Source organism: Emys orbicularis, chromosome 2 (assembly GCF_028017835.1).
Source record: "Emys orbicularis isolate rEmyOrb1 chromosome 2, rEmyOrb1.hap1, whole genome shotgun sequence".
NCBI lineage: Eukaryota > Metazoa > Chordata > Testudines > Emydidae > Emys > Emys orbicularis.
The window spans coordinates 199,597,225-199,611,562 of record NC_088684.1 but is presented as its reverse complement, the minus strand read 5'-3'; the positions used below and the strand labels follow the sequence as shown (position 1 = coordinate 199,611,562).

At 47.6% G+C, this 14,338-nt stretch overlaps 1 protein-coding gene across 1 annotated transcript in view; it reads left to right on the top strand.

The window, feature by feature from the left end:
* The first annotated feature begins 491 nt into the window (after positions 1 to 491).
* The window catches only part of BLVRA (biliverdin reductase A), a 46,506-nt gene continuing 32,659 nt past the window's right edge, over positions 492 to 14,338 (top strand). Inside the window, exon 1 of the mRNA XM_065399884.1 lies at positions 492 to 602. The gene's annotated coding sequence lies outside the window, so the exon portion shown is untranslated. The remainder of the gene's footprint in view (positions 603 to 14,338) is intronic.

The window sequence follows — 14,338 nt, the reverse complement described above, 5'->3', positions numbered from 1 at the left end:
ATTGGCACCACTGTCTAGGGTGGGCAAGCACAGGTTCGGCAGATGCAGCCTGAGTAAGGCATTGCAGAACTGGGCTTGCACAGGCTACTGTGCCCCCAGCCAGCCTGGGTCAGGCATTGCAGGGCTCAGCTGGGTTTGCACAGGTTCCTGTAGAAGGCACCACCTGCCCACACATTTCAGGGCAGGGTTGAGTTTGCTCAGTCGACCGGGAGGATGTTCCAGCCTAGGCTGGGCAGGGCTTGCTCATACTCCCATTTCCTTCGGCCCCATTAGCTACACCCCCCACGTGCTTTCCCCTTGCACACCGTGTCTCCTCTGCAACTTAAAGGAGTCCCAGAGCGCAGCGCTTTCCAGCAGCCCCTGCTGAAGTGATTCCGCTTGTCCCCATTCCGGACCGATTTCTCCCTCGCTGGCCCCTAGCCAATATGTCACCCTCTCGCTTCACCCTTTCAGCCCGCCCTTGCTTCTATCAGACGCCTGTGAAAGGGGCGGCGCCTCGCTGGCAGTAGGAGTTGTGTAAGGGGAGAGTGAGAGCAGCACATTGATACGCTGGAGCTGGAGAGTTGGTTGTGTAAGCAGGATCTGCAGGGAACTACAGAGGGGTAAGCAAAGATCTCGTCCCTCCTCGGTTAACTAAAGAGGGTGGCAGCGTTAATTCAGCCCCTTCACATCATTAGGATGCTGGGGGTTGTTGCTGGTTGATTATGCCGTCCCTCCACCCTCCCCAAAATTGTTTGCCATTGCCACCATATAGTGTTCCATGTTTGGGTTTTTGGATGGGAGGATAAGAGGCTATTCGTGTAGCTCATGCTGCTGATTTTATCCCAGCCACCAAAACATGAGCACTTAGCAATTCAAAGGGCTAAAACAAGAGCTCTGAACTTTGTAACCCTCATGCACACTGCAAAAATGAAACCAAAAAACACAGGCTAATTTTAAAAAAGGGTAGAGAGTGAGCTTGGTTGGAAAAACTGAGATCCAGTGCCCTCTGGAAATGGAAAGGAATATTATCTTTAATCGTAGTTAATAGTTTAAAAGAGTGCATCATACAGAAGGAGTGGAGTGTGGTTTAGGAGTTAGAATAGGATGTGGTGAGTCAAGTTTCCTGGATTCTATTCCTCTTAGTTGCATCTGATCTTGGCCACAGAGTTGCTAAGCTCCCAGAAATCCCTTGAAGTCAGAAGCAACTGCAGGTGCCTAGCATATGTAAAAATCAGACAAATTAACCTTACTGCCTCTCTACTTACCCATATGTAAAATGGGGATAATAATACTACCCTGTCTAAGTCTTGTGAGGCTTAACTTATTTTGTGAAGCACTGGGAGATCGTCAGATGAAAAGCCGTCTGGCTGTGTGAAGTGTGGTTCTGTTATTACATTCTCAAACTTAAGTAGAGTGTAGAAAGAATATGCACAGGCATTTTTATATTGATTTACACTTTGGTTGACGCTTTCACTCAAGAATCTCAAAGTATGCCACAAAACATTAATAAATGAAGGTTTACAACATGTCTGTGAAGGCAGCTGCCCAATTTACACAGGAACAAAGTGAGGCGCAGAGACATTAAATACCATGCTTGACATCACATGGGAAGTCTTTGATAGAGTCAGTAACAGAATACAGACCTAGTTCTCAGTCTTATGCTTTAGTCACAAGATCTTCCTCCCCTTTTTTAAAAAAATACATTAAATGGCTAAAATTCAAAGACTTCATAAAAATCAGATTTAAATAACTCAATTTAGTTAGCAAAAAATGTACCATTTTGCTTCTACTTTCTATTTAAATTGAGAGAGGTGGTACATCCCCTCACAGTGTGTGCTTTCACCACCACCACCAACATCCATCCCAGGTTACAGTGTAAGGCCCTGCCCCTTCAAATGCTTACACACAAGAGTAGCGAGTCCCATTGACTTCAATGAGATTACTTGCATGCACAGTTTTGCAGGACTGAGGCCTACATAATTTTTTTCTGGACTACCTTTGGAAGAAATAAAGGAAAAGTCTTTATTTTCTCTGGTTACATAGGTTATGTAGGTGTTATATTCAGAACTTTGATTTTGGGTTGTTGCCTCTTTAGAGGCAGGAAACATGGAGACTGAGAGCCTTTGTGAAATATCCCAAGGGCCAAACTAGATAACTGCGCTTTACCTTAGCAGCTGTCCAAAACTAGATAGCTAATTAGTATTAACTAGAGCCAATAGCTTATTGAACAGATTGTCAACAGGTAAGAAAGGCAGAAGACAGCACTATAATATGAAACTTGCAGTACTACTGCACTAGCTCACCTCATTTAGTGCCAGATTAATATCCTGATGCCAGGAGAGCCAGTGGGTGTTGCAGGTGCCCTGTCCTGCTTCTATGTTATAGATGCTAACACTGAACAGCACAAATGCCAAGATCAATATATATGGGTTTGCATATCTTTTTGGTGTGCTCAGCTAAATATGGTGGAAAAAGGAAATAAATTGACTCTTTATTTCACACATCAGGAATACAGAGTTATAACCCACACAAAGTAAAAAGCAACAGATAACACATTATAAAATTGTAGCCAGAGAACTAACCAACAGAATTAAAAAATCAAAGTTACTAAAAATGTTATACAACATGGACTATGTCTAGGGCCCTACCAAATTCACGGTCCATTTTGGTCAATTTCACGGACCTAGGATTTTAAAAATAATGAATGTCATTATTTCAGTTATTTAAATCTGAAATTTCATGGTGGTGTAATTGTAAGGGTCCTGACCCAAAAAGGAGTTGGGGGGGGGGGTCACAGGGTTATTGTAGGGGGGGGTTGCGGTACTGCTACCCCTTACTTCTGCACTGCCTCTGGCGACGGCGCTGCCTTCAGAGCTGGGCAGCTGGAGAGCGGTGGCTGCTGGCCGAGATCCCAGCTCTGAAGGCAGCGCCGTCACCAGCAGCAGCGCCGAAGTAAGGATGGCATGGTATGGTATTGCCACCCTTACTTCTGTGCTGCTGCTGCAAGGGTTCTGCCTTCAGAGCTGGGTGCCCAGCCAACAGCAGCCGCTCTCTAGCCACCCAGCTCTGAAGGCAGAAGTAAGAGTGGCAATACCGTGACCCTCCTAAAATAACTTTGCAACCGCCCCCTGCAACTCCTTTTTGTATCAGGACCCCCAATTTGAAAAATGCTGGTCTCCCCCATGAAATCTGTGTAGTATAGGGTAAAAGCACACAAAAGACCAGATTTCATGGTTTGTGGCACGTTTTTCATGGCCATGAATTTGGCAGCGCCCAAACTATGTCATTCTTTGACATATGTATAGAGCAGTGGTTCTCAACCCATGGGCAGCTTGCGGCCCAATCAGCACACAGCTGCGGCCCATGTGACAGCCTCCGGGCCATACAGATAGTATATATATTGTGTGGATGTGGCTCGCATAACCCATGGAGAGCTATATATGTGGCCCACGATGGCAAATAGGTTGAGAACCACTGGTGTAGAGTGCCAACGTGCTAGAGCTTCTCAACATAACAGTTATATGAGGTGGTTGTTGTTGTTTTTTAACATGGGCAGAACAATATATTTTTCCCTAACTACCTTCCTGGAACTGGCTGAAGTATTTTAGCTGAAAACTTCCCTAAAAGACTCCTCCTGAGGCAGACACCCGGCACAGAAAGTTTTAGCCCAAGTGATTTAAGTTGTAAGCAACTGCAAACAGGATCTTATAATGTGAAGAGTCAGACAACCTTAACCATAGGCATCACTGCCTATAATATTTATTAATTTACCATTAAAAATACCTTTACTTTGGGACAGGGAAACTTCCTTTCCACTTGAGAGCAAGTCTGTTTGGGAACTTGCCTTGTTCATGTTCACGTGTGATTGGTTTCCAAATTAATTTCTTTTTCCTAGACCAGCCCTAGTAGCTTCTTTAAGAGATGAATCCAGAGAATGTTTGGGATCAACAGGAGGCTTCAGTAGGGAATTGTTTTGGTACATGCTATTCCTAGAGGAGGGGCAGGGCACATTGCATGGAACCACTAAGAAGAATCTCTTTTCTTTCCTTCTTTCTTTTTCTTACCTTTTCTGCTTATTTTCCTGTTAATTACTACTTTCAAAATTGCATATTGCATATTGCAGATATGTGTGTTCCACTGTAGCTTAGAAGACCTACGGCAATTAAAAGCCTATTATTCAGCAATTAAGGATCAAGCCTTAAATTCCAAGGCATGTGGTCAGGCGTTAAGGCCCTACATTTACAATTTATTTGTAATGGGTTTTGTAGAAAAAATATGAAACTGACCAGTCTGGTCTCATTTTTTGAGTGGAATGAATTTTTTTTAAAAAGGCAAATACAATGAAGAATAAATTAGATTTTAAAAAATTGTTTTTCTAAGAATACAGGGAAAGGAATTTCTATTTTTAAATATATATCTGTTTTAACCAAATAGTTCAGCCAACCTAAGGCATGTTTAATGTGCCCATTACCATGGTGACTACACATTAAGTTCCAAATTAAGGGTTGCACATGTCTGTAAAGAACCCTGTCCTCTACCACTTCTTTGCTCAGTTGGTGTTCTGTCTTTAGCTGTTGTTTTCACTTTAAAATAATCCCTTCCTTTCCTCATAGGGGTTTTATTTTTGTTCCTGCTGTTCTCTTCCTCCTCCCTCCCTTGCCCCCCCCATGGATGAAAAGCTATAGGGGAGATTATAAGATTGTTAAAGGAAAGAAAACCCAAGAAACCTAGAGTAACAACAGATGAGCTAAAGGTGCGGTGCAGGATATAAGGTGCTTTATGGACAAACATAGGCCCCAGTCCTCCAAGCTGATCCACTGAAGGAGAAGGGGCTCCATGCAGGCATCTGGCGCGTGGATCCTGTTACAGGATCAAAGCCTTAGTACTGCCATTATTCTGGTATTTAAACAATTTTCCATGGACTCCAGTAGGCATAGGCACCGATTCCATGGGTGCTTCATGGGTGGAGCACTCATGGGGGGAAAAAATGGTGGGTGCTTAGCACCCACCAGCAGCCCCCCATCAGCTCCTCTCCAGTGGTCCCGCCGATCAGCTCCCCCCGCCCGCCGCGATCAGCTGTTCCGTGACGTGCGGGAGGCACTGGGGGGGCGAGGGGGCAGGAAGAGGCAGGGTGGGGATGGGGCCTTTGAAGAAGGGGTGAAGTGGGGGTGGGGCCTGGAGCAGAGTCAGGGAGAGCACCCCCCAGCACATTAAAAAGTCTGTACCTCTGCCAGTAGGACATAGCAATACAGGAATGGGATTGGAGGACTTTTAATTTGGCATTTGGTGGTGGATTTAGAAACCACTCTGGTTTGCTCTTTTACTTTTCATCAAGCTAACTTGTTGACATTTCTCAGAAGTATTCACTTTCCACTTAGCTGAAAGAGTGAACAATATGACTTTATGAATCAGCAGAATTCTTTTGTATGCTCACTCTTAAGGGCACATGTCAATATGTAGAGGACAGACTTTTCATACGAAGTAAATCACAGGTTCATAGAAATTAGAGATGGAAAAGGCTAATTAAATCATCATCTCTATGTCCTTATTAATTACTTCTAGAGTGCCGGAAGTATGTAAGGCTCTTTACAGACAAGTATAAAGACAAACTCTCATCCATGAAGAGCTCAGAATCTAGACAGTGGTGAAGTATACACCAAGCATGGTCCAGGAAAACCATGAAAACCAAGAGCTCCAGAATTCTAATTTGGATGCCCCAGGCACCCAAATTCTAGAAATGCATAGCTGTGGAATAAATACATTTTCCTATTTGAATAGAGAATAAGGTGGTTCTGTGCACTATGCTTTTGTTAAACTGTTATAATTGTTCCCAGGCTCTTTTGAACACTAGCATGTGAATGACATTCATATGATCTTAACACCTGAGCAGACTATGACCCGGTGGGTGGATTATTGCTACTCAGACTAAAAGATTCTGCTTTGGCACTTCAGTGAAGCATAGAAAGGGGCGAATGAGGGGGAAAGATCAGGGCTACAGAATAATGTGGTAACCACAGTATTGTCCACGCTCTTACTCCAGTAGCATAACTCTTTTGATGAGTTTCCATTCAGAGAGAACCAAATTCTGTATGTCTTACTCCCTTGAGTAGTCTCATTGTTCTCAGTGAACCTGTTTGTGTGAGTAAGCCAAGAATGATTTGGCCCATAGCCTATACATTTGTTTATCTACTATGAATAAAGATTTGGTAGCATTTGGTATAAAGTGTTTTGTACAGGAGCTCAGCCAGATTGTTAAATTGCTATAGATCAGGTTGTTTGTTTTTAAATGCCAATATGACTCTCAGGTCAGCCCCATAGGTCTCTAAACATGCCAGTGGTGCCATATTACTTGTATTCTTAGTAAATGCACCAGGAGCTTGAATGCCACAAATAGAGTTACACAACTTAGCTGGTATGGAAGTTTTAACATGGTTGAGGCCACTGACTGTAAGTGCTGTAGGGTTGCATGCATTTGTTTGAGCTGTGTTTTCAATGTTCATCTTATTTGCAATCACATTTTCAAAGGTGGCCACAGATTTTGTGTGCCTCAGTTCTTAGGCGCCCAACTCAAGGCACCTTGGGCCTGACTTTCAAAAGTGTTGAGCACCCAAAACTCCAACTGAAGACCTCACGAACACAGCACATCCAAAAATCAGGTCTAAGCTGTCTCATCCAAACATTGAGGTAGCCAATATCTCTGGCCACTGTCAAGAATTTTGGCCTTCAGGCATTATTCATTTGTGATTTGTAACCTTCTTAAATAGCAGTAAGGAATCAATAATCATGATTGGAAGCATATCTTGCATTTCTTGTTATCCTCTATATTAAAGAAAAACTGCTGTTGCTCTGCTCAGCACAGCATTTTCAAAGGTAAGAAGTATTCCCATCTATGTAATGGTGGCATTGCTAATGAACCCATAACCTTAGCAGCTAAATGCCAATAAATAAGCTTTGTCACCTTGAATAGTCAGTGGAATGTGGTTTGAAAATAGTGTTATTCTGATTGGTGTTCCTGAGCCACTCCTGGTCAACCAGCTTGCTTTAAAATAATAATATTTGCGATAATGTCAGAAGGAGAGCCTAGTAGAAGAAACCATAAAAACATCTGTCTGCTTTCATATTCGTCATAATCATCCCAACAATAATGTTGGATTTGGATTGTGTCTGGTCTTCTATCACTTTGCAAGGGGAGAAGAGGAACCACATCCCTTCTGTTCCATTTATGTCCCTGCTCAGAGGCTGGGGACAATATGGTTCTTTCACTGCCCTGAGCACAAGATTCTGTGAAGCTGCACCTAAAACAGCACTGCCATGGTCTTGCTCCCTCTGCACTGGGCTGAGGACCATGGGAAGCATGTGCTGCATCTCTTCGAAGGAAGAGTTGTATTCCCTTTGTGCTCCCCAGAGCATACCTGAGTGGAGACAATGGCTGTCAGAACTGTTGCTGGGACAGGGCACCTTAACATTTCCCCCCAGCATGGCCCTTTAACTGTGAAGCACTTTTTAAACGTGAATGGCTTGATCCTGCAAGGTTGTGATCAACTCCTGGCAGCTGCTGAGTCTCCTCCGCTCCCAGTGAAGTCAGTGCAGAGGCTCACCGCATTACAGAAATGGACTCGACATTTCCTTTGCCTGGCCCTTAAATCCCTGCTGCACCAGGCCGCACATTTGTCAGTCTCTTCCTTTGGGTTGCCATACAGCCTCTGTCACAAAGGCTCTCACTTTTCATCAAAATGGCTGCCACCAACAGGAGGGAAAAGGAGATGGGGGGAAGTGCAGTTTACAAAAGACATGTATGTCCTGTCCTCCTGTGTTCTACTGTTTTGTTTTTTTAAATGCTGTTAGGCTTTCCGACAGCTGGACTGAACTAAACAGGTGTAAACCCTTAAATCCTTATGGCTCAACTTGGGGAAACCTGATTGTTCATGAAGTCTGGGAAATTTTTTAGCCTGTATTGTAAGACATGTGCCTGATACAAACAAGGAATGAGGGAGACAGCAAAATAAAGCTGAAGCAGGGGCAGAAATTTCTTTCTTGCTGTTACAGGACAAGCTGTAAAGGACATGGGAAATGCCTCTGAATGAGTCAGTCAGTCAGCTTTAGCAATAGAGCTGCTAACATTTAGCAGACTGCAGAGGTTGTAGTTTGTTTTAGGTAACAGAAGCTTAACTGGCAAAGACATTTGTGTCTTTAAATAATACCTTGCACTTCTATAGTGCCTTCTGACAAAGCATCTCAAAAGGCTTGAGGAACATTTGATTGATTCAAATAAGAGCACTTGGGCCTCTTTCTCTGTTGCTCTTTGTCTTATGTGATCATTTATGCCAATATAAAATGGTGGGGGAGGTAAAATCTTTTATTGGACCAACTTCTCTTGGCGAGCGAGACAAGCTTTTGAGCCACACAGAGCTCCTCTTCAGTTTGATAGTGCTTTACAGCCACTTCGCACTGAGGTAAATGGCTGCACAAGATGCAGGATGGTAGCAAATCAGTCCCTCCATCTGAGGCTCTAAGCACCTTTGACCTATTTTAAAAGTTCAATAATTGATTAAGCATCACAACTTCTTCGAGTGCTTGCTCATGTTGATTCCACTGTAGGTGTGCGTGTGTCCATGTGCGCAGTCATTGGAGATTTTTGTCTTAGTTGTATCCGTAGGGCTGACTGTGTCGCCCCCTTGAGTGCCACGCTCATGCACTAGTATATCAGGTGCTGCCAGCCCTACACCCTCTCAGTTCCTTCTTGCCGCCCATGGTGGTCAGTTGGAGCGCCTTTCCTTGCTCCTGGAGGACTTGCAATTTTTCTTATCTTGGACTCTGTGCCTTTAGGCTTTGTACATAGTTATCTTTAGTGTTAAGTATCTGTTTATTGTAGTAGTTAATGTTAGTAGTTAGGTCCCAGCAGGGACTTTGCCCCTAGTGGGGCGTGGCTCAGTCTCTAGGCTTTAATCCCTGAGAATCCTGTAACAGGCCTATGCCTGCTAGTGACCCACACGGCAGCTGTGTCAAGTGCCTGGGGGAAGCGCACGTTAAAGAGAGGTGCTGGATTTATAAAAACTTTCAGCCTCACACGCAACAGGAGAGAAACATCAGGCTCAGAGCCCTCCTTATGGAGTCCGCCCTCTGCCTGGCGTCCAAGCCGTCCCAGCATGAGTCTCCAAGCACCTCCGCATCGGTGTAAAGTGCATCACCATCAGCAGGGGCCCACCCAGCACTGCTCTATGTCACTGGTGCCAAAGAAGAGGTCTAAGAAGCATGGCTCCCTGGCGCCGACAAAAAAGGGCCAGTCGGCAGTAAGCAAAGAGCCTGCCCTGAACCGCCCGCCTACCCTGGAGCCCCGCAGTCAGACCTCTCTGGTCGGGGCCGTCAGCCCGGTGAAAGGTCCTTCTCTGACTCCTGTGAGAGGGGCTGGACCGACTCCCCTGCCAGCACCAACGCCTTCAAGAGCCCAGGCGTCAAAGGAGCACAGGCCTCCGCCCGCGCAACCAGCACTGCCAGGGCCACAGGCTTCGGCTGAGGCTCCCCAAGAGGGCAAGCCAGCTGATAAGGCTCCTGAGGGAGCGGTGGAGTGCCGCCGATCCCTTGAGACGATGGTGCACTCTCCACTTCCATACTGCCAGTCACCAGGGCCATCATCGAGATCGGTGTGGACTTACCGTTGTTCACCGGTTCCGCGGTCGTGGTGGCCGTCGTGTCAACGCGGCTTACCGAGAGGGAGGCGCCGGTCCCCCTATTACCGATGCTGATCGCCATCCCAAAGTTCATCATCCCGGCGCCAATCCTGGTCACTGACACTGTGGGAATGATCTCCTTCACACTTCCAATCTCCTCGGCACCAGACCCGCTCGCCGCACCGTCGGTACCAGTCCCCTCGGGCGGGGCACTGGTCTCTGGTGTCAGTGGTCTCTAGGCAGACCCAGGACTCAACAGCCCCTCTGTGGTCTCCGGAAGGGGGCTCCTCCGGAACCGAGGGCCAGTTCAGCCCATCACCTCAACCTCAGTGGCGAGATTGGGCGTGTGAGCCGGCATTGGTGGCAGCAGGGCAGTGGCCTGCTCAGTGGCAATGTTAGAACACCTGGGGGGTCCCAGTCATGGTGATGCCCCCTTCAGTACATTCGTTGGCCACCACCATGGAACAGCGGCCGCCAGGGCCTGGTACTGGAGGCACCACCCGGTGGCCGAGTCTCAAGAGGCTGTGCATACCCCCAAGCCATCCTCCCCAGCAGAGGAGGAAGAGGAACAGACCCCCCACACCAATAAGTCTTCCTCGTCCTCCCCCAACGAGGCAATCGCGGGCCCTTCTAGTGCCAGCCCGCCTGATGACTTTAAGGACCACTAGGCCTTACTGGCGGGTGTCTGACAACCTGGGCCTACAAGTGGAGGAGATGGCTGAACAGGAGGACACTCTATTCAATGTCCTGTCAGCCTCAACCTCTATCCGTATCTCACTACCAGTGCATGAAGGGATCCTCGAAATTGCCACAGCCATTTGGCAGATATCCTTCTCCATCCCTCCCACCTCAAAACAGGCCAAGAAAAAGGACTTTGTCCCAGCCAAAAGTTTTGAATATCTTGAATACCCACCCTCCCCCTGACTCGCTGGTGGTTTCCACTGCCAATGAGATGGAGAAGCAGGGGCACTCCAGTTCCACCCCAAGAAATAAGGAGGCCAAGCGGCTAGACTTGTTTGGAAGAAAAATGTCACTGCAAGTCTACAGTTTCGGCTGGGTAACCCCCAGGCTCTCCTGGGCCATTATAACATCAATTTATGGCACACTCTCCATAAATTTAAGGAGTCCCTCCCACAAGATCAGGCCCAGAAATTCATCACCCTGGTGCAGGGACCTCAGCGGCCCGCTGCCCCTGCGGATGGCATGGGATGCAGTGGACTTGGCGGTCAGGTTGGTAGCGTCTGCGGTGGTGATGAGGCACAGCTCCTGGCTTCAAACTGCTGGACTCTCCCAGGAGATGCAGACCTCCATTCAGGACCTTCCTTTTGGCGGGAATGGGCTGTTTTCCGGTCAAACGGATGTGAGGCTGCATGGGATGAATGACACCGGAGCCAACCTCCGTTCACTGGGCATCCACATGCCGCAGTCAGTGCGTAAGCCATTGCGGCTGCCTCCCACCGCCAAGGTCGTGGCAACCTCATTTCGGATCTGTCAGGAGAAGGGATAGGGACACTACGTTTGGTCGTTGCCACTCTTCTTCCTCCCATTCACCTGCGCAGCATAGCCAGGCTAAACATTCGTCAGGGCAGAAGCACTCGTATTGATGGCGCGATCAAGAGCGACGCCCCAGCCGATTCCCCAGATCCACTGCTACCTTTCTTCAACCGCCTTTTTCCCTACCGCTCGACCTGGTTGCAGATTACTTTGGACCGTTGGGTCCTGGACATAATAGCTGGGGACTGTACCCTGCAAAGTCAAGCTGGAGAGGACGAGAGTTATCCTTGTGGCCCCTGTGTCGCCCTGTCAGTGCTGGTTTAGCATGCTGTTGGACTTGTTGGTAGCTGTCCCTCTTCCACTGCCTCTTCGACCAGATCTGCTGTCGCAGAACCACAGCAACCTGCTGCATCCGAACCTGGCGGTGCTGCACCTGACCGCGTGGCTGTTGCGCGGCTGAACGTGGACGAAAAAGTATGTTTGGCCAGTGTTCAGCAAGTTTTGTTCGGCAGCCTTGACCGGGCAACCTACCTGGCAAAATGGAAAAGATTCAAATATTGGGCCTCAGAACATTCGGGCCGCACAGGCTTTGCTGCAGGATATCCTGGACTACTTGCTGCATTTTAAGCTTCAAGGGTTGTCCCTTTCTTCGGTCAAGGTCCACCTGGCGGCCATCTCAACGTTACATCCCCCGGTCCAGGGTAGGTTCCTCTTCGCCCACCCCATGACCGTGGTTCTTGAAAGGGCTGGAGCGCCTATACCCGCACGTCCGGGAACCAGTCCCACCTTGGGAACTGAATTTTGTGCTATCTAGGCTCATGAGTCCTCCCTTCGAACCCTTGGCTTCCTGTTCCCTCCTACTCTTCTCCTGGAAGGTTTCTTTCTTGGTCACTATGACGTCAGACCATTGGGTGTCGGCGTTCAGGGCACTCACTTCGGAACTGCCTTACATGGTCTTCTTCAAGGGCAGAGTTCAGCTGTGCCGGCACCTGGCGTTTTTGCCCAAGGTTGTGACCCAGTTTCATACTGTCCAGGATATATTTCTACCTGTCCTCTGTCCTAAGCCTCATGCATCGTCTGAGGAGCGGAGGCTATGCACCCTGGACGTCAGAAGTGCGCTGGCTGTCTACATAGATAGAATGAAGCCGTTCTGTAAGTCAACGCAGCTGTTCATGGCGGTGGCAGATAGGATGAGAGGTCACCCAGTGTCCGCTCAGAGAATCTCGTCCTGGATCACAGCCTGCATCCGCTACTGCTGTGAGCTGGCTAAGCTTCCCCTGCCAGCAATCACTTGACTAGGGCACAGGCGTCATTGGCAGCCTTCCTGGCACAGGTGCCGATACAAGAGATCTGTTGGGCCGCGACCTGGTTGTTAGTCCACATGTTCGCATCACATTATGCGCTGACCCAGTAAGCTTGTGAAGACGCTGGCTTTGGCAGAGCGCTGCTACAATCTGCGAGGTTGTGAACTCTGAGCCTGCCTCCAAGGAGCTTGTGAGTCACCTACAATGGAATCGACATGAGCAAGCACTCGAAGAAGAAAAAATGGTTACCCACCTTTTTGTAACAGTTGTTCTTCTAGATGTGTTGCTCATGTCCATTCCATTACCTGCCCCTCTGTCAGAGTTGTCAGCAAGAAGGAACTGAGAGGGCATAGGGCAGGGGTGAAAGTAACTTAAGGGACTTACTGGTACACAGGGCTGGGGTCCTGAGCAAGGGAGGGGGCTCAACTGGAAGGGGCGGGGCCTTTAAATCCCCGGGCCCTTTAAATTGCCGCCGGAGCCCCATGGCAGCTGGGAGCCCGGGGGCTCTGGCAGTGATTTAAAGGGCCAGGGGCTCCGGCTGTTGCCGGGAACCCAGGGCCCTTTTAAATTGCCGGCCTGGGGAAGCTGCCCCATGCCAGTATGGTCAGCTGTGTACCAGCTCTTGCCGGTATGCTGTACTGGACCAGACCGGTTTACTTTCACCTCTGGTGTAGGGCCAGCAGCACCTAATATACCAGTACATGAGCACGGCACTCAAGGGGCAACACAGCCAGCCCTATGGATACCGCTAAGGCAAAAATCTTCAACGACTGTGCATGTGGGCATGCGCACACCTACGATTGAGTGGGCATGCGCACACCTACGATGGAATGGACATGAACAACACATCTCGAAGACCAACAGTTACAAAAAGGTAAGTAACCATTTTTTCTTGTACTTCTCACACTGTGTTAGCTATAGCAGTGGTTCTCAACCAGGGGTACGCAGAGATATTCCAGGGGGTACATCAGTTCATCTAGATATTTGCCTACTTTTACAACAAGCTACATTAAAAGCACTAGTGAAGTCAGTACAAACTAAAATTTCATACAGTCAGTGACTGATTTATACTGCTCTATATCCTATACACCAAAATGTAAGTACAATATTCATATCCTAATTGATTTGTTTTATAATTATATGGTAAAAATGAGAAAGTAAACAATTTTTCAGTGATAGTGTGCTGTGACACTTTTGTATTTTTATGTCTGATTTTTGTAAGCAAGTAGTTTTCAAGTGAGGTGTAAGTTGGGAGTATGTAAGACAAATCAGACTCCTGAAAGGGGTACAGTAGTCTGGAAAAGTTGAGAGCCACTGAGCTATAGTCTCTTCATTTTACACATCGAGAAACAGAGCCCCAGGGACTGAGTAATTTGCCTGAGGTCGTACACTAGCTAAGTGGCAGAGCTGAGAATAGCACTTGGAACACCCGACTCCCAGTCCCCTGCTCAAACCACTAGAAAGTGTGTCCTTGCCACGAAGGGGGTGACCAGTCCTCCAGGTGCAGTGCGCCCTCTCTGAGATGGTTTCATAGGAGTCAGTGGGAGCTGAAGGTACTTCAGTGCAATCCCCCAGAGGTCTCAGGAAGAATTGCTAGCAAGGGACTTGATCCTGTGAAGTGCAGAGCGACATCTGTGTGGTCCTGTGTGCCTTTGACACCAGGCATATGCAGTTAAATCAGTAACAGGCATCCAGTGTGTTTTCCAGCAGAAACATGCGCTGCTGCTGTCCAGCTACAGCAAGGCCCAGTTAATATAAAACATATTTATTATTGTGTATGACACATGCCCCAAAGTCACATTTTGATTGCTTGTAATTCAGCCTTAGTCAAGTGACTTGCTTCCTGAGAAAATAGTGACCTGCCAAGTTTCAAATTCTAAAATGTGGCCA